Below are 19,837 nucleotides of genomic sequence, written 5' to 3'. Positions count from 1 at the left end.
TAAGGTCTACACATGTTGTATTCGGCACATGTGACTAATACAATTTGATTTGATCTGATCTGATCCTACTGTAGGCCAACAGACAAGGTATTCTCAGTCTCACCATTGCCATCGGGTCTACATCTCAACAAACAATATTATTTTGTTTGTAGCGTAGGTAAGTACACCTCAAACTAAGGTGTTAGGGGAATACTTAGGGAATACTCAGGAGACGAATATCTGATCTTGACAGTGCCATTCTTATGTTTTCACATTATCTCACTTCCTTCCGGTGTCTTACCACACACCTCCCCAAAAATATACATTTGTGTAAGGACTGATGCCGGAGATGAGAAGCAGGTACTGGGAGTCAACATTTAATAAGGAACAGGCATGAAACAAGACAGGCACAGCGTTCGACAAACAATGCTGAAGCGGGGAACAGAGCAGGGGAACAGACAGATATAGGGGAGGTAATGACAGAGGTGATTGAGTCCAGGTGAGCCCAATAATCGCTGATGCGCGTGACGGGGGAAGGTCGGTGTGTGTAATGATGTTTGCAGGAGTGTGTAATGCTGGGGAACCTGGCGCCCTCGAGCGCTAGGGGGGAAGAGCGGGAGCAGGCATGACACATTTGTATCCCATTCTGTTCAGGAGGATATTAGTGGATTCATATGTAACAATGTTGTATTTATTTTGATGGTTTGTTTACTTACTAAACCGGGATAAGCTTTTATATCTTTCATTTTGAACATCAACATTTAAACTGTGAAAATGCATTTTGTCAATACATTGGCCATTCACTTAAAACATTATTATTATTATTTTTTACATTTCATGCACTATGACAACTTGCAGGAAAAGTTTGAAACCCTGGCCTCTCAACAATGCCTGTATTACAACGTTATTACCACTGGATGGAACTAGCACAACAGTGTTGGTTTATGAAAACAAGACCACTTTCTGTGGCTATGCTATCTAGTGTATACTAGAGTAACAGGCCTATAGGTTATTTGGCTAGCTTCTTCCAGGTGTACATTTGCCAAACAGTCAAGGTTGTTTTACAAAAACTGCATTATTGGCAAGCATAGAACATTGAGTGTTTCTAATTTACCAGGGTTTATGACTATATGGCTGTGGTTCAGGGCCCATATTAAAAAAGTGTCTCAGAGTAGTAGTGTCTGGTCTAAGATTGGATCCTCCCTATTCATGTAGTCTTATTCATTATGATTTAAAAGGCTAAACTGATCCTATACCAATACTCCTAGTAATCTGGTGTACTTTATGAATACAGGCACAGTGTGCTGCTGTTAGAAATGTTATCTTAGGGTAGGTATTAGGGAAATGAGTCTGTCCAAATGATTTGCATATCATAAAGGGACTATAACATAATGGTTGTTTGGACAGTGTCAGCTTAATGTCAGGGAAACATTCGTTAGCCAATAAAGTGTCTGTTTCCTGGACAGTATGCTAAACAGATGCCATGATATGATATACACCCACCTGCCACCGACTCTTTCTAAGTCTGGGATAAAATCCACTTATAGCTTGTGAAATAACCTAGTCCTAGTCCTACTCCTGTATACCTGACCACACTTAGATTTTTTTTCTTTCAAAAAGGGGACCCTAAAAGGGTTCATCGGCTGCAGGTAGAACACTTTTGGTTCCAAGTAGAACAGTTTTGGGTTCCATGTAGAACCCTTTCCACAGAAATGGAATTTTATGATTGCACACTATCTTCAGATTTTTCAGAGCCTCACAAATAAATATAATTAAGACACCTGCTTGTTGAGCTGTTCAATTTGAGCTGTTCAATTTCAACGTATATTCTGGTAATACCAAATAGCCTCATATAAAAAGGGTGTAACACAATAAAGTTCAAAAGGTTCCGATTTTTTAAATGACGACGCATCATTGTCGCCTAGTCCAGAAGACTGGATGGAGTGTGAGCAGATCGAACCGGTCATTGAATTGACGCAAGCATGCGCAATGGGGCTCTGTGGCAATTCGAGTCTCCTCATTAGAAGCCAAGCATAGCGGAGTGACTACTCGTCAGGCGCGCAGCAGTCCTGCTCCTACCCAGTTCCTGTTTCCGCCTTCTGTCTTCAGACAGTTTACAACTCAAAGCATCATGTTCAGGCAGAATATAGACCTTGAAGAAATGCAAGCTCAATGAGATAAATCCAGGTAAGCCAATTTCTTATACATTGTGTTGCAGACAATAGGAATTGGTGTCTGCGCCGTCTCCCTTCTCCCTCCATCCTGGCCTGTTGCTATTTGCGTGCTTCGACCGCAGCCGAGAGGTAACAAAATAGCGGACACGGATTTACACTAACGAGTTGTCGGACAAGGTTCGGATAGAATTCGCATCTTCCTTATGAAAGTCATTCATGCACAGGAAGTTTTCGGAGAGGAATTCGTTCAGTTTTGCTACATTGTGCATATAATGGTTATGTTCATTAACATTTGATTAGGTATGAGAAATACAATTCAATCACCATCCAGGGACAATGAACTGCGACGTTTCTCCATCTTACGTCTTTAAATGAATAATGCTGTATTGACATAAGACGCTCACATTGACCAAGAATGACAAGTGTATTGTGACGCTTTCTTATAAACAAACGAAATGCTTATGTTTTGTGTGGCTATATTGGACCGTTATTTTGTGAAGTCAGCCTGCATCGGCCGCTGCCTCCTTGTCCGTCTTGCTGGGTCGAATCAAAGCAGATCGTGAGCAACCCCGCTATTTTTTAGACATTGTTTGAAACCGATGAAAAGTAGCCTAACCTACTTCTTTTGGGGAAACGCATTCAGTTGTGTTTGTGCTGTTGACCCACCATAGACTAGAGTTGAGTAAAACGCATATAATGTTGATGTTGCTATTTGTTATTAGTAGGTCATAAATCAGAACGTTAACTGATACACAAACACACACATGCTCGCACGTACACGCACGCACACAAACACACACACAAACACATTCTGTTCTTAGTGTTTTTGTTGTCATAGCTGGTGGCTGAGAATCTTTCTCCCATACTGTGTTCATTGTTTACAGTTTGTTTTGGACCAAACTCGGTAATCATGCTATGCTCTACTACATGATTATTTCATTTCACATGGTTTCATTCCCTGACCGCTGTGTTATTACCACATACCACAGTAGGACGGACTTGTAGTAAAATAGATAGATACGCCTATAGGTCTATTTGCATGTGCACATCTAACAGACTTAACCTTTGAACTCAATGAAACCCCTGTGGTCAGTTATGATCAACTGGCTCACAGCTGGTGGATCTGAAATAGGATATCTTGAGATGTAAACATGCAATTAGGGACTGGAGCCCGGCCAACTTGCCTGGTCCATCTGTGGGATAGTAGCCATCGAATGACTTCTCAATCCGGACACATTACTGTGTGAGTGGTATGCCCATAATAAAGTAGTATTAGGCCTTTAACGTAGGCTAGTATTAGGCCTTTATTGTAGGCTAGTATTAGGCCTTTATTGTAGGCTAGTACTAGGCCTTTAATAGTACTAGATAGTACTAGATAGTACTAGGCCTTTAATATAGGCTGGTATTAGGCCTTTATTGTAGGCTAGTACTAGGCATTTAATATAGGATAGTACCAGGCATTTAATGTAGCCTTGTATTAGGCCTTTAATATAGGCTAGTATTAGGCCTTTAATATAGGCTAGTATTAGGCCTTTAATGTAGCCTAGTATTAGGCCTTTATTATAGGCTAGTACTAGGCCTTTATTATAGGCTAGTATTAGGCCTTTATTATAGGCTAGTGTAATGCATTTAATGCTAGAATTCTGACCATTTCATATCTTTGATGTGCTTCAGAATTGAGAAATGATAGCATTTCACAGCTTAATTTGTCTCAGAGAATTGAGGTGATATTCTGCTAAATCAAATGTCCCGCTTTGCCAAGCGTACCACAATAATGATCTATGTAATGTGAATGTCTCGTTCTGTCCTCTGTTTGGGGTGATTGCACAACGTTTCATTATATTAACAAGGCCTTTGTATGCACAATTGCCAATTCATAAATCTTTAATTTCCTGTAACTATTCACTCTACCCCGTTACAGACTATATTAATTAAGTGAACCACAATGATGACAGAGGCTACACCCCATTCTGATTCAGATTTTTTTCACATTTGAGTTTTTTTCAATCATCTGACAGATTCAAGTCACAGGAAAGAGAGAGGGTGTGAATGGTTGAGAGACAACAGTGTGGTCATTTTACCTTATTTGAATTCTTCCCAGTATGTATAGTGGATATCCTGGACACTATAGTAATGGTTACACTTGAAAGCACCTGGCCTACCACATGACCAGTTTAATTTGTCTCATAGGCAATAGAAGACTGAATAAGACCCTGCTTGTCATGCTCGTTTTATACAAATCATATTTCACATGTATTACATGGTTCAAAACTGACCCAGGTTGTCCTTGTTGAAAATGCTTGATTGTGAAGGGAGTGACCAACAGCAACTTAGACCTTGGACTGGCTGTCAAGTATGGCTAACAGTAACAACACACTTGATGTACGTGATCTGCTGCTACCCAACGCATGCAGGAAGTTAATATTGTGCTTTGTTGAAGTAGCAACTGCCCATTGTGACCATACTAGAAAAGCTTTTATGTTATTGAGATTTGGGATCATTTCCTTTCAAACTCTACACTTGATCATGCCCTCTAAATGAAAAGCCATTTCCACTTGCCTGCATTTGTATAGTGACTGCATGTTACTGCAAATTACTAAAATGTATATAGGGGTAGGCTATATGATAGATAGATAGATAGATAGATAGATAGATAGATAGATAGATAGATAGATAGATAGATAGATAGATAGATAGATAGATAGATAGATAGATAGATAGATAGATAGAATGTACACTGTGAATTTTAAAAAGTCATTTTTCAAAATGTGTTTTTAACTAATACAAACATCACCATGTGAAGATATTTGTAAATGTGTTCTATGTACAGTACCAGTCAAAGGTTTGGACACACCTACTCATAATAGAATAATAGTGAAGACATCAAAACTATGAAATAACACATATTTGAGATTCTTCAATGTAGCCAACCTTTGCCTTGATGACACCTTTGCATACTCTTGGTATTCTCTCAATCAGCTTCATGAGGTAGTCACCTGGAATGCATTTCAATTAACAGGGTTGCCTTGTTTTTTGTTGTTGTTGTTTTTAACCTTTATTTAACTAGGCAAGTCAGTTAAAAACAAATTCTTATTTTCAATGATGGCCTAGGAACAGTGGGTTAACTGCCTGTTCAGGTGCAAAACGACAGATTTGTACCTTGTCAGCTAGGGGTTTGAACTTGCAACCTTCCGGTTACTAGTCCAATGCTCTAACCACTAGGCTAGAGGAATTGTTAATGTGTTTGAGCCAATCAGTTGTCTTGTGACAAAGTAGAGGTGGTATTCAGAAGATAGCCCTATTTGGTAAAATACCAAGTCCATATTATGCCATGAACAGCTCAAATAAGCAAAGAGAAACTACAGTCCATCATTACTTTAAGACAAGAAGGTCAGTCAATGCATAACATGTCAAGAACTTTGAACGTTTCTTCAAGTGCAGTCGCAAAAACCATCAAGCACTATGATGAAACTGGCTCTCATTTGGACCACCACAGGAAAGGAAGACCTAGAGTTACCTCTGCTGCAGAGGATAAGTTCATTAGAGTTAACTGCACCTCAGATTGCAGCCCGAATAAATGCTTCTGAGAGTTCAAGTAACCGACACATCTCAACATGAACTGTTCATAGGAGACAACATGAATCAGGCCTTCATGGTCGAATTGCTGCAAAGAAACCTCTACTAAAGGACACCAATATGAAGAAGAGACTTGCTTGGGCCAAGAAACACAAGCAATGGACATTAAACCAGTGGAAATCTGTCCTTTGGTCTGATGAGTCCAAATGGTAGATTTTTGGTTCCAACCGCCCTGTCTTTGTGAGACGCAGAAAAGGTGAACAGATTATCTCCACATGTGTGGTTCCCACCGTGAAGCATGAAGGAGGAGGTGTGATGGTGTGGGGGTGCTTTGCGGGTGATACTTCAGGTGATTTATTTAGAATTCAAGGCACACTTAACCACCAAAACAACCACAGAATTCTGCAGTGATATCACTTGTTTTTCAACAGGACAATGACCCAAAATACACCTCCAGGCTGTGTAAGGGCTCTTTGACCAAGGAGAGTGCTGCATCAGATGACCTGGCCTCTACAATCACCCAACCTCAACCCAATTGAGATGAGTTGGACATCAGAATGAAGGAAAGCAGCCAACAAGTGCTCAGCATATGTAGGAACTCCTTCACAACTGTTGGAAAAGCATTCCTCATGAAGCTGAGAGAATGCCAAGAGAGAGAATGCCAAGAGTGTGCAAATGGAAGGCCAAGAGAGAATGCCAAGAATGTGCAAAGCTGTTATCAAGGCAAAGGGTGGCTACTTTGAAGAAAAAAATATATAAAATATATTTAGATTTGTTTAGCACTTTTTTGCTTACTACATGATTCCATGTGTTATTTAATAGTTTTGATGTCTTCACTATTATTCTACAATGTAGAAAATAGTAAAAATAACGAAAACCCCTTGAATGTGTAGGTGTGTCCAAACATTTGACTGGTACTGTATATATTATAGGTACTTTGTTTTATTAGTTGTAGCAGTAGTTGTAGCAGTAGTTTTATTATTTGTATTAGTAGTTGTAGCAGTAGTTTTATTAGTTGTAGCAGTAGTTTTATTATTTGTATTAGTAGTTGTAGCAGTAGTTTTTATTAGTTGTAGCAGTAGTTGTAGCAGTAGTTTTTATTAGTTGTAGCAGTAGTTGTAGCAGTAGTTTTTATTAGTTGTAGCAGTAGTTGTAGCAGTAGTTTTATTAGTTGTAGCAGTAGTTGTAGCAGTAGTTTTTATTAGTTGTAGCAGTAGTTATAGCAGTAGTTTTATTATTTGTAGCAGTAGTTGTAGCAGTAGTTTTTATTAGTTGTATTAGTAGTTGTAACAGTAGTTTTTATTAGTTGTGTTAGTAGTTGTAGCAGTAGTTTTATTATTTGTATTAGTAGTTGTAGCAGTAGTTTTTATTACTTGTAGCAGTAGTTTTTATTAGTTGTATTAGTAGTTGTAACAGTAGTTTTTATTAGTTGTGTTAGTAGTTTTTAGTAGTTTTATTATTTGTATTAGTAGTTGTAGCAGTAGTTTTTATTAGTTGTATTAGTAGTTGTAGCAGTAGTTTTTATTAGTTGTATTAGTAGTTGTAGCAGTAGTTTTATTATTTGTATTAGTAGTTGTAGCAGTAGTTTTTATTACTTGTAGCAGTAGTTTTTATTAGTTGTATTAGTAGTTGTAACAGTAGTTTTTATTAGTTGTGTTAGTAGTTGTAGCAGTAGTTTTATTATTTGTATTAGTAGTTGTAGCAGTAGTTTTTATTAGTTGTATTAGTAGTTGTAGCAGTAGTTTTTATTAGTTGTATTAGTAGTTGTAGCAGTAGTTTTTATTAGTTGTAGCAGTAGATGTAGCAGTAGTTTTTATTAGTTGTATTAGTAGTTGTAGCAGTAGTTTTAATTAGTTGTATTAGTAGTTGTAGCAGTAGTTTTATTAGTTGTGGCAGTAGTTGTAGCAGTAGTTTTTATTAGTTGTATTAGTAGTTGTAACAGTAGTTTTTATTAGTTGTGTTAGTAGTTGTAGCAGTAGTTTTATTATTTGTATTATTAGTTGTAGCAGTAGTTTTTATTAGTTGTAGCAGTAGTTTTATTAGTTGTAGCAGTAGTTTTTATTAGTTGTAGCAGTAGTTTTTATTAGTTGTATTAGTAGTTGTAGCAGTAGTTTTATTAGTTGTGGCAGTAGTTGTAGCAGTAGTTTTATTAGTTGTGGCAGTAGTTGTAGCAGTAGTTTTATTAGTTGTTAGTTGTAGCAGTAGTTTTATTAGTTGTATTAGTAGTTGTAGCAGTAGTTTTATTAGTTGTGGCAGTAGTTGTAGCAGTAGTTTTTATTAGTTGTAGCAGTAGTTTTTATTAGTTGTATTAGTAGTTGTAGCAGTAGCTTTAGGCCTATTAGTAGTTGTACAATAACTTGTTTATGCTGTTAATGTAATAATGTAATATATATATATATTATTTCATTGTTATTATTGTTAGACGGTAGTTGCCATATTTTTCTTGTAACTAATTATTTTTGTTGTTTTATTATAAAAAAATACTTTTGGACTCTCTTGAAAACGAGTCGGTGCATCAAGAGATATCATCCGGCAAAATTTCAAATAAATAACTTTAATGATGTGGTCCATTGAAATATTGTTCTACCTGTCACTCCACCCAGGGGCGGACTGGTATCTGGCATTTCGGTCCATTTTTAGCCTAGTGGGACTGTCTAACTCGTTTTTATTTGGCGCAAAATTATAATTATCTGGCTAATAATGAAAGGGAAAGGGAATTCAGTTGTACAACTGAATGCATTCAACTGAAATGTGTCTTCCACATTTAACCCAACCCCTCTGAATAATGAGGGTTTCAAGGAAAAATGGCCGGTGTGCTAGAAATGCCAGGGCCGATTATTCGTCCCAGTCCACCCCTGATCTCCACACCTTCTCAGCAGTCAGCACAATAGCATCAGATACCTTGAGTGTCAGAAGGACTACCTGGCAACAACCTGTAACACCTACACACATTGTCAGTAAATGACGGGTGTGGTCATTAGTCAGTCAATCAACCACCTCTCCTAATGAATAACAGAACAGGGTCTCTCTCCCTTTGGGCAGCTTGGTTACAGGACATAGTTTCCCTCCCTATGGACCTATAGACAATATGATATACACAGTGCCTTCAGAAAGTATTCATACCCCTTGACTTATTCCACATTTTGTTGTGCCTGTTGTGCCTGAATTTAAAATGGATATATCTACACACAATACTCTGATAATGACAAAGTGAAAACATGTTTTTAGAAGTGTTTGTAAATGTATTGAAAATGAAATACATAAATATCAAAATTACATTACTAATTAATATCTAATTAATTACAATATCTAAGTATTCACACTACTGAGTCAATATTTTGTAGAAGCACCTTTACAGCAATTACAGCTGTGAGTCTTTCTGGGTAAGTCTCTAAGAGCTTTCCACACCTGGATTGTGCAACATTTGCTCATTATTATTTTCAAAATTCTGTCAAAATGACTGTTGGTCATTGCTAGACAGTCATTTTCAGGTCTTGCCTTAGATTTTCAAGCAGATTTAAGGCAAAACTGTAACTCGGCTACTCAGGAACATTCACTGTATTCTTGGTAAGCAACTCCAGTGTAGATTTGGTTGTAGGTTATTGTCCTGCTGAAAGGTGAATTTGTTTCGCAGTGTCTGGTGGAAAGCAGACTAAACCAGGTTTTCCTCTAGGATTTTGCCCATGCTTAGCTCCATTCCATTCATTTTTATCCTGAAAAACTCCCCAGTCCTTAACAATTACAAGCATACCCATAACATGATGCAGCCACCACTATGCTTGAAAATATGGAGAGTGGTACTCAGTAATGTGTTGTATTGGATTTGCCCGAAACATAACACTTTGCAATGCCTCATTCTTTTGAAGTATTAATTTAGTGCCTTACTGCAAAGAAGATGCATGTTTTGGAATATTTGTATTCTGTACAGGCTTCGTTCCTTTCACTCTGTCAATTAGGTTGGTATTGTGGAGTAACTATAATGTTGTTCATCCATCATCAGTTTTCTCCTATCACAGCCATTTAACTCTGTATCTGTTTTAAAGTCACCACTGGCCTCATTGTTAAATCCCTGAGTGGTTTCCGTCCTCTCTAGCAACTGAGTTAGGAAGGATGCCTGTATTTTTGTAGTGACTGGGTGTTGATACACCAGCCAAAGTGTAATGAATAACTTCACCATGCTCAAAGGAATATTCAATGTCTGCTTTTTTAAAATATATATACCCATCTACCAATAGATGCCCTTCTTTGCGAGGCATTGGAAAACCTCCCTGGTCTTTGAGGTTGAATATGTGTTTGAAATTCACTGCTCACCTGCGGACATTACAGATAGGTGTATGTTTGGAGCACAGAGATAAGGTACTCAAGACATTTCAGCTTTTAATTTGAATTAATTTGTACATAGTTCGAAAAACATAATTCCACTTTAATGTTATAATTCCACTTTAATGTTATTGTGTGTAGGCCAGTGACATTTTTTTTGAAGGCACTGTATATAGTCAAGGTGTTATTTTCCCTTAAGAGTTTGAGGATTATGGAAAAAAGCTAATGTATGGTCCGTACTCCCCACACCACCTCCTTGAGCTTTTGTAACCCTATGACTCATATCTGCCACAAACAGGTAGAGACATAATAGCATAGAATAGATGATGGGCCATCTCCAAGTATTTAATCATAACTCTGTCTGTTTGCATCATCCTGGGCTTGGGTTGATTAAACCATGGTTTCCGGGATAATTTATATGCGACCACCTGTGTGCCCCACCTAGATAAAGTGTATAATCTGTATAAAGTGTATAATCTGTATAGTGTATAATCTGTATAAAGTGTATAATCTGTATAAAGTGTATAATCTGTATAGTGTATAATCTGTATAAAGTGTATAATCTGTATAAAGTGTATAATCTGTATAAAGTGTATAATCTTTATAAAGTGTTTAATTTGTATAAAGTGTATAATCTGTATAAAGTGTTTAATTTGTATAAAGTGTATAATCTGTATAGTGTATAATCTGTATAGTGTATAATCTGTATAAAGTGTATAATCTGTATAAAGTGTATAATCTTTATAAAGTGTTTAATTTGTATAAAGTGTATAATCTGTATAAAGTGTTTAATTTGTATAAAGTGTATAATCTGTATAGTGTATAATCTGTATAGTGTATAATCTGTATAGTGTATAATCTGTATAAAGTGTTTAATTTGTATAAAGTGTATAATCTGTATAAAGTGTTTAATCTTTATAAAGTGTTTAATTTGTATAAAGTGTATAATCTGTATAAAGTGTTTAATTTGTATAAAGTGTATAATCTGTATAAAGTGTTTAATTTAGATAAAGTGTATAATCTGTATAAAGTGTTTAATCTGTATAAAGTGTATAATCTGTATAAAGTGTATAATCTGTATAAAGTGTATAATCTGTATAAAGTGTTTTAATCTGTATAAAGTGTTTTAATCTGTATAAAGTGTATAATCTGTATAAAGTGTTTAATTTAGATAAAGTGTATAATCTGTATAAAGTGTTTAATCTGTATAAAGTGTATAATCTGTATAAAGTGTATAATCTGTATAAAGTGTTTAATTTAGATAAAGTGTATAATCTGTATAAAGTGTATAATCTGTATAAAGTGTATAATCTGTATATAGTGTATAATCTGTATAGTGTATAATCTGTATAGTGTATAATCTGTATAAAGTGTTTAATTTGTATAAAGTGTATAATCTGTATAAAGTGTTTAATCTTTATAAAGTGTTTAATTTGTATAAAGTGTATAATCTGTATAAAGTGTTTAATTTGTATAAAGTGTATAATCTGTATAAAGTGTTTAATTTAGATAAAGTGTATAATCTGTATAAAGTGTTTTAATCTGTATAAAGTGTTTTAATCTGTATAAAGTGTATAATCTGTATAAAGTGTATAATCTGTATAAAGTGTATAATCTGTATAAAGTGTTTTAATCTGTATAAAGTGTTTTAATCTGTATAAAGTGTATAATCTGTATAAAGTGTATAATCTGTATAAAGTGTATAATCTTTATAAAGTGTATAATCTGTATAAAGTGTATAATCTGTATAAAGTGTATAATCTGTATAAAGTGTATAATCTGTATAAAGTGTATAATCTGTATAAAGTGTATAATCTTTATAAAGTGTATAATCTTTATAAAGTGTATAATCTGTATAAAGTGTTTTAATTTGTATAAAGTGTATAATCTGTATAAAGTGTTTTAATTTGTATAAAGTGTTTAATCTGTATAAAGTGTATAATCTGTATAAAGTGTATAATCTGTATAGTGTATAATCTGTATAAAGTGTTTAATTTGTATAAAGTGTTTAATCTGTATAAAGTGTATAATCTGTATAAAGTGTTTTAATTTGTATAAAGTGTATAATCTGTATAAAGTGTATAATCTGTAAAGTGTATAATCTGTATAAAGTGTTTAATCTGTATAAAGTGTATAATCTTTATAAAGTGTATATATTATGTATAAAGTGTATAATCTGTATAAAGTGTTTAATCTGTATAGTGTATAATCTGTATAGTGTATAATCTGTAAAGTGTATAATCTGTATAGTGTATAATCTGTATAAAGTGTTTAATCTGTATAGTGTATAATCTGTAAAGTGTATAATCTGTATAGTGTATAATCTGTATAGTGTATAATCTGTATAAAGTGTATAATCTGTATAAAGTGTATAATCTGTATAAAGTGTATAATCTGTATAAAGTGTATAATCTGTATAGTGTATAATCTGTATGAAGTGTATAATCTGTATGAAGTGTATATTATGTATAAAAGTGTATATTTTGTATAAAATTTATAATCTGTATGAAGTGTATAATCTGTATTATAGTTATGGGGTAGAAAATCAATACACTTTCATATATGGGATATTATCTTTGACGATATATCGTATAGTATCGTTTTGACAATAGTGCAATGTTATTTTTGCACTAGTTGGGTGTACCAGCAGGTTAATTTTTCCTTCATAGTTTATTTTCCATCTTTTTAAATAGGGAGACCTTTTATTTGCATGAATGATCAAAACTCATTTTCTCATGGCTCTCTCTCAGACATATGGTGAGCAAAATGTTTGGAACACGGAATTGCAATACAATCAGAGTATCGAATCGCAATATATATAGAATCATGACAATCACAATACAATCACAATACATATCGTATCGGCACCAAAGTATCGTAATGATATCATATCGTGAGGTCCCTGGCAATTCCCAGCCCTAATGTATAAGGTGTCTGTAGTATAGCCGCAAGGCTGGAGCCTTGATAATAGTCTCCTTTATATTCCAATGTCCCTGTTTGTTTCCCATAGTATATACAGATGCACTAGGCCTAGAGTAAATATATGCATTCTGGCACTGCTCACTGTGTTATTTAACAAGTCTATCTTATAGCCGAGGCTACAATGTATTTTGATAACATGGCAGATGTCTAAGAGGCCATTGTTGCCTTGTTCGCAAATGGAATACTCATATTACATTTTACTTGAAAACTCAGCAAGCTTTGTTTGGCAGTGAATGTGTGAATTTAGATATAACAATACATCAGCCCAAAAGTGTTATTTTCCATATCCTTGTTCTTTTGTATTCCCGAAAAGTTTGAAACATATCATGTTTGCTGTAGGAGCAAGCTCTAGTCTCTCTGGGGTAGTGTTGCTGAAATGTAACACACCTTGTGTGGGTTATCTGTAAAACTCTGTAAACCTTACAGTCACAGTGTTTGTTAGTCAAACATTACCAGAAAGGCTTGTGTTATCTGCCCAAGTCCCTGCAACAACATGTGGCTTTCTCCAGTCTGTAGCCTACCACTCACTGTGGCCTCAGTGTGCAGGAGGAAGTTGAGGCGGATCTGATACCAGTGAGGTCATATGGGGATCCTAGTCCACATCACAGACCCGAACAGCCTCACCTACACCACTGACTGTTACACACACAGCCTGACAGTGTTTGTAGCATATTGGGGGGAGGGGTTGTATATCTCTCACTGTATTTCTTTATCCTTCTCTCTCTCTTTATTTTTCTCTATTTCTCTCTGTCTTTCTCTAGCCCACTCTGCCCCACCTCTCTCTCTCCCTCTCCCTCTCCTTGCTCTCTTTATTTCTCTCTTTCGCTCCATACCCCTTCTTTCCTAGGGATGGACATTTTACATTTTTGGACTGTTCGAGACCTTTTTTGGCCTTTTTTGTTGTTGAATAGTACTGGAATGAAAAAAAAAAAATGAAAAACTATATCTTTAGAACAATGGCGGCACTGGGACATTTTTGGTGCCAACAGTCAGCAACAACTCCTAATTTATCATAACCATTATAGATAACGAATCCTAATTGCTAAATTGCCTCATATACTGTATATTCATTCAATACAAAAACAAGTGCCATTTAAGATTAATTGGTTATATTATATAGTGGAACACAATCTTCAAAAAGGTAGTAACCTCAGCAGTGTGGTAATTGATTGTAGAAGGACACATTTTTCAGGGTTACAAACCAACATCAGTCTTATTTTCGATATAGAGACGTTCGATTTAGTTTATTTATGTTCTTTGGAATTTTGTAAATGGATTAACAATTCTACATTGAACACTAACGTCAGTTTCCACAACCAGAAAGTCATAAACCCTGCCTGTATCTACAATTTCACTTCTTAAAGTATCATTTTAAACCTAACCTTAACCATACTGCTAATCGTATGCCTCGCCCTAACCTTAACCATACTGCTAATCGTATGCCTCGCCCTAACCTTAACCATACTGCTAATCGTATGCCTCGCCCTAACCTTAACCATACTGCTAATCGTATGCCTCGCCCTAACCTTAACCATACTGCTAATCGTATGCCTCGCCCTAACCTTAACCATACTGCTAATCGTATGCCTCGCCTCCTAACCTTAACCATACTGCTAATCGTATGCCTCGCCCTAACCTTAACCATACTGCTAATCGTATGCCTCGCCCTAACCTTAACCATACTGCTAATCGTATGCCTCGCCCCTAACCTTAACCATACTGCTAATCGTATGCCTCGCTAACCTAACCTTAACCATACTGCTAATCGTATGCCTCGCCCTAACCTTAACCATACTGCTAATCGTATGCCTCGCCCTAACCTTAACCATACTGCTAATCGTATGCCTCGCCCTAACCTTAACCATACTGCTAATCGTATGCCTCGCCCTAACCTTAACCATACTGCTAATCGTATGCCTCGCCCTAACCTTAACCATACTGCTAATCGTATGCCTCGCCCTAACCTTAACCATACTGCTAATCGTATGCCTCGCCCTAACCTTAACCATACTGCTAATCGTATGCCTCGCCCTAACCTTAACCATACTGCTAATCGTATGCCTCGCCCTAACCTTAACCATACTGCTAATCGTATGCCTCGCCCTAACCTTAACCATACTGCTAAACTAACCTTAACCATACTGCTAATCGTATGCCTCGCCCTAACCTTAACCATACTGCTAATCGTATGCCTCGCCCTAACCTTAACCATACTGCTAATCGTATGCCTCGCCCTAACCTTAACCATACTGCTAATCGTATGCCTCGCCCTAACCTTAACCATACTGCTAATCGTATGCCTCGCCCTAACCTTAACCATACTGCTAATCGTATGCCTCGCCCTAACCTTAACCATACTGCTAATCGTATGCCTCGCCCTAACCTTAACCATACTGCTAATCGTATGCCTCGCCCCTAACCTTAACCATACTGCTAATCGTATGCCTCGCCCTAACCTTAACCATACTGCTAATCGTATGCCTCGCCCTAACCTTAACCATACTGCTAATCGTATGCCTCGCCCTAACCTTAACCATACTGCTAATCGTATGCCTCGCCCTAACCTTAACCATACTGCTAATCGTATGCCTCGCCTAACCTTAACCATACTGCTAATCGTATGCCTCGCCCTAACCTTAACCATACTGCTAATCGTATGCCTCGCCCTAACCTTAACCATACTGCTAATCGTATGCCTCGCCCTAACCTTAACCATACTGCTAATCGTATGCCTCGCCCTAACCTTAACCATACTGCTAATCGTATGCCTCGCCCCTAACCTTAACCATACTGCTAATCGTATGCCTCGCCCTAACCTTAACCATACTGCTAATCGTATGCCTCGCCCTAACCTTAACCATACTGCTAATCGTATGCCTCGCCCTAACCTTAACCATACTGCTAATCGTATGCCTCGCCCTAACCTTAACCATACTGCTAATCGTATGCCTCGCCCTAACCTTAATGAAATTATTCCAAAGCTCCAGCTCATTGTCGGAACACATATTTCCCTACTTCAGTTAACCAGTCCATTTTGAATCTGATATACCACTGTTGTCATTTGACAAGGAATGTAGCTCGTGTATCCCGTCAGTTAGATACGTTTGTATAGTCATTTATTTCTGTAGGTGCGCGTGTGTACAGGGAGCGGGACCCATCCGAACGCAATTGAGTGAGTGCGAATTTAGAGAGCAGAACTGTGATGTTTGGCTTGGTTTATTTTTTGTTGTGTCCCACAAATGCACATGTACAAATGGAACACAATGTCAAAGCACATTAACGTTGTCTTCAAGACAACATTTCGAACAAACAGTAGTTGAACAAAATGTGGTCTCTGGTTAAAGATCGTTTTTTGATGTCCGTTCGAGTACTGAAGTGCTCGATTACTCATGCCTATTCCTTACCCCGTCTAACTCTCTCGCTCTCTTTCTACACTCTACACTCTCCACTCTCACTCTCTCTTTCTGCCTCCCTACCCCCTTCTCCAATTTTCCAGTGTTGTCGATATCCAGTGACAACTCTCAGTGGTTTCAAATTTCCAAGGCAATGCCAGCAAGTAGGCGGAAATAAAGAAGTGCTCATTAGTTTTAATGATAGTGACGCTTTTCCTTTTTTCTGTTTAAGGAGAGAAAATCTCTCTAACAGGTGATTTTGCATGACTTTTGGCAGAGGAAGAGAGGTTAGTGCATGTGAGTGTGTGTGAGCGAGTCAGTGAGTGTGTGTGTGTGTGTGTGTGTGTGTGTGTGTGTGTGTGTGTGTGTGTGTGTGTGTGTGTGTGTGTGTGTGTGTGTGTGTGATGAATGATCAACTGAGAAGTGACAGAGAGAGAGGAGCTAATCACAGACTGGATCTCTGGCAGAGAGCCTAATGGTAGCTCACAATGCTTTACACATGATGAACAAAGGCTCTCTTGCTCCCTCTTTCTTTCGCTCTTTGCTCACTTTCTCTATCCTCATTAACCCTTTCCCCCTTTCTTTCTTTCTTTCTTTCTTTTCTCTCTCTCTCTCTCTCTCAATTCAATGGGCTTTATTGGCATGGTAAATCTCTCTCTCTCTTTTTCTCTCTCTCGTGTTCTCTCTCTCTCTCTCCCTAGCACTTCCTCTCGCCCCCTGTTCTCTCTTATCCCTTTCTCGGTCTCTCTCTCTCCTAACCCATTAAGATGTGGTGAAAACCCACAAAGCCCAATCTTGGCATCTGTGTTATTCATGCAGAGAATTCAAAGATGATTGAGCCATCATGTCTGATTTTACAGGAGACCCTAGAGAAAAATATAAAGAAGGGAGAGTGTGTGTATAAAGTCAGAACATAACGTGTATAAAGTCAGAACATCTGCTGTCTCTCCAACTGTCTGTCACCAAGGGAGTACCCCAAGGCTCAATCCTAGGCCCCACGTTCTTATCAATTTACATCAACAACATAGCTCAGGCAGTAGGAAACTCTCTCATCCATTTCTATGCAGATGATACAGTCTTATACTCAGCTGGCCCCTCCCTGGGTTTTGTGTTAAATGCTCTACAACAAAGCTTTTAGTGTCCAACAAGTTTTCTCTGCCCTTAAAACAAAGATCATGTGGTTCGGTAAGAAGAATGCCCCTTTCCCTACCTGTGTGATTAGTACGTCTGAGGGTTTAGAGCTTGAGGTAGTCAGCTCATCCAAGTACTTGGGGTATGGCTAGACAGTATACTGGCCTTCTCTCAGCACATATCCAAGCTGCTTGCTAAGGTTAAATCTAGACTCGGTTTCCTCTATCGTAATCATTCCTCTTTCACCCCAGCAGCCAAACGAACCCTGATTCAGATGACCATCCTACCCATGCTAGATTACGGAGATGTAATTTATAGATCGGCAGGCAAGGGTGCTCTCAAGCAGTTAGATGTTCTTTACCATTCAGCCATCAGATTTCCCACCAATGTTCCTTATAGGATACATCACTGCACTCTATACTCCTCTGTAAACTGGTCATCTCTGTTTACCCGTCGCAAGACCCACTGGTTGATGCTTATTTATAAAAACCCTCTTAGGCCTCATTCCACCCTATCTGAGATACCTACTACAACCCTCATCCTCCACATAAAAGACCTGTTCCTCTCGCCACAAATTTAAAATACATTTCAGGATGTGTGTGTTTATGCAAGCATCATGTGTGTACATTTGCGCGTGCCTGCCTGTGCTTGTGTGTTCCCTGCAGTGTTTGTCCAGGCCCTGGGCTAGCCAGTCAGTGGTTCGTCCAGGCCCTGGGCTAGCCAGTCAGTGGTTCGTCCAGGCCCTGGACTAGCCAGTCAGTGGTTCGTCCAGGCCCTGGGCTAGCCAGTCAGTGGTTCGTCCAGGCCCTGGGCTAGCCAGTCAGTGGTTCGTCCAGGCCCTGGGCTAGCCAGTCAGTGGTTCGTCCAGGCCCTGGACTAGCCAGTCAGTGGTTCGTCCAGGCCCTGGGCTAGCCAGTCAGTGGTTCGTCCAGGCCCTGACAGTCACAGTGCCCACAGCCCAACCACAGGGACCTTTGGTCAGCTATAAATAAAAATCTTTCTCTTTCTCTCTCTCTCTCTCTCTCTCTCTCTCTCTCTCTCTCTCTCTCTCTCTCTCTCTCTCTCTCTCTCTCTCTCTCTCTCTCTCTCTCTCTCTCTCTCTCTCTCTGGCTGCAGTGTGGAGTCAGCGCATCATCCCAAATGGCATCGTATTTCCCTATTTAGTGCACTACTTTCCACCAGGCTCCATAGGACTCTGGTCAAATGTTGTGCACTACATAGGGAATAGGGTTGCATTTGGGACACAACTAAAGTGGAGCATCTCTCATGCAGCTTCCGGGAAGCAGCTCTCCTCTGCTCTGTCATCACCAGGGAGCGACAGGGGAAGTCAGGAATAGAACAACAGTCCTCATATGACCTACTCCTGCACAGACTAGCACTTCTTCATTTGTTATGCTACATGAAGAAATACATGCAGGTTTTACAGGCAGTCAGGCTGCTGTATACTACTCAGGCCTTCTACTCACAAAACAGTGTGTGTGTGAGACTCTTTCCTAGACACGCTTGGTCAAACACAGCCCCCTTCAGAGTCCCAAGGGGTTAGACAGGGACAGTCCCCACACAGTGACACAGAGAAGATAGAGAGGAGAGGGAGGGAGAGCGTTGGTAGTAGAGGGAGGGAAACAAACTCATAACAGGCCCCTCACAGTCACACATGGCCAGAGAGAGAGAAAGAGAGAGACAGAGAGGGGGGTGACGAGAGCGAGAGATAGCATTGTTAGTAGGGGGAAAACACTCATCATAACAGAGTACTAGTTTGTCCCCTATCTCAGTGGAATCCTAACACTGTAGCCACTTGCTGCAGCTGGCTACAAAGAATGACAGAGCGAGAAAAAAGAAAGAAAGATAAAGTTTGAATGTTCCGTAATCCTGTATGAGTCAGCTGGACAAGAGGCAATGGAAAGGGAGAGAGAGAGACAGAGAGAGAGACAGAGAAGCGAGGGAGAGAGAGAATGAATGTGGAAAACCTCCGTCACCTCAGGAGAAAAACACATACCACAGCTACTCAGTGTTTACTAAACCAGAACCACACTGGCACCCTCACTCCTAATCCACATTGCTATTGTCATGTCACACCTATATATACAGTACCAGTCAAAAGTTTGGACACACCCACTCATTCAAGAGTTTTTCTTTATTTTAATATTTTCTACATTGTAGAATAATAGTGAAGACATCAAAACTATGAAATAACACATATGGAATGATGTAGTAACCAAAAAAGTGTTAAACAAATCCAAATATATTTTATATTTGAGATTCTTCAAATGAGCCACCCCTTGC

At 38.3% G+C, this 19,837-nt stretch overlaps 1 protein-coding gene across 2 annotated transcripts in view; it reads left to right on the top strand.

Moving 5' to 3' along the window:
* The first annotated feature begins 1,997 nt into the window (after positions 1–1,997).
* The window catches only part of LOC115138729 (alpha-(1,6)-fucosyltransferase-like), a 177,964-nt gene continuing 160,124 nt past the window's right edge, over positions 1,998–19,837 (top strand). For both annotated transcript variants that reach the window (XM_065025806.1, XM_065025805.1), the window contains exon 1: positions 1,998–2,166. The gene's annotated coding sequence lies outside the window, so the exon portion shown is untranslated. The remainder of the gene's footprint in view (positions 2,167–19,837) is intronic.

Source organism: Oncorhynchus nerka, linkage group LG12, assembly GCF_034236695.1.
Source record: "Oncorhynchus nerka isolate Pitt River linkage group LG12, Oner_Uvic_2.0, whole genome shotgun sequence".
Taxonomy (NCBI): Eukaryota; Metazoa; Chordata; class Actinopteri; order Salmoniformes; family Salmonidae; genus Oncorhynchus; species Oncorhynchus nerka.
Note: the sequence above shows the minus strand (reverse complement) of the source record. Positions and strands in the feature narration are given on the sequence as shown.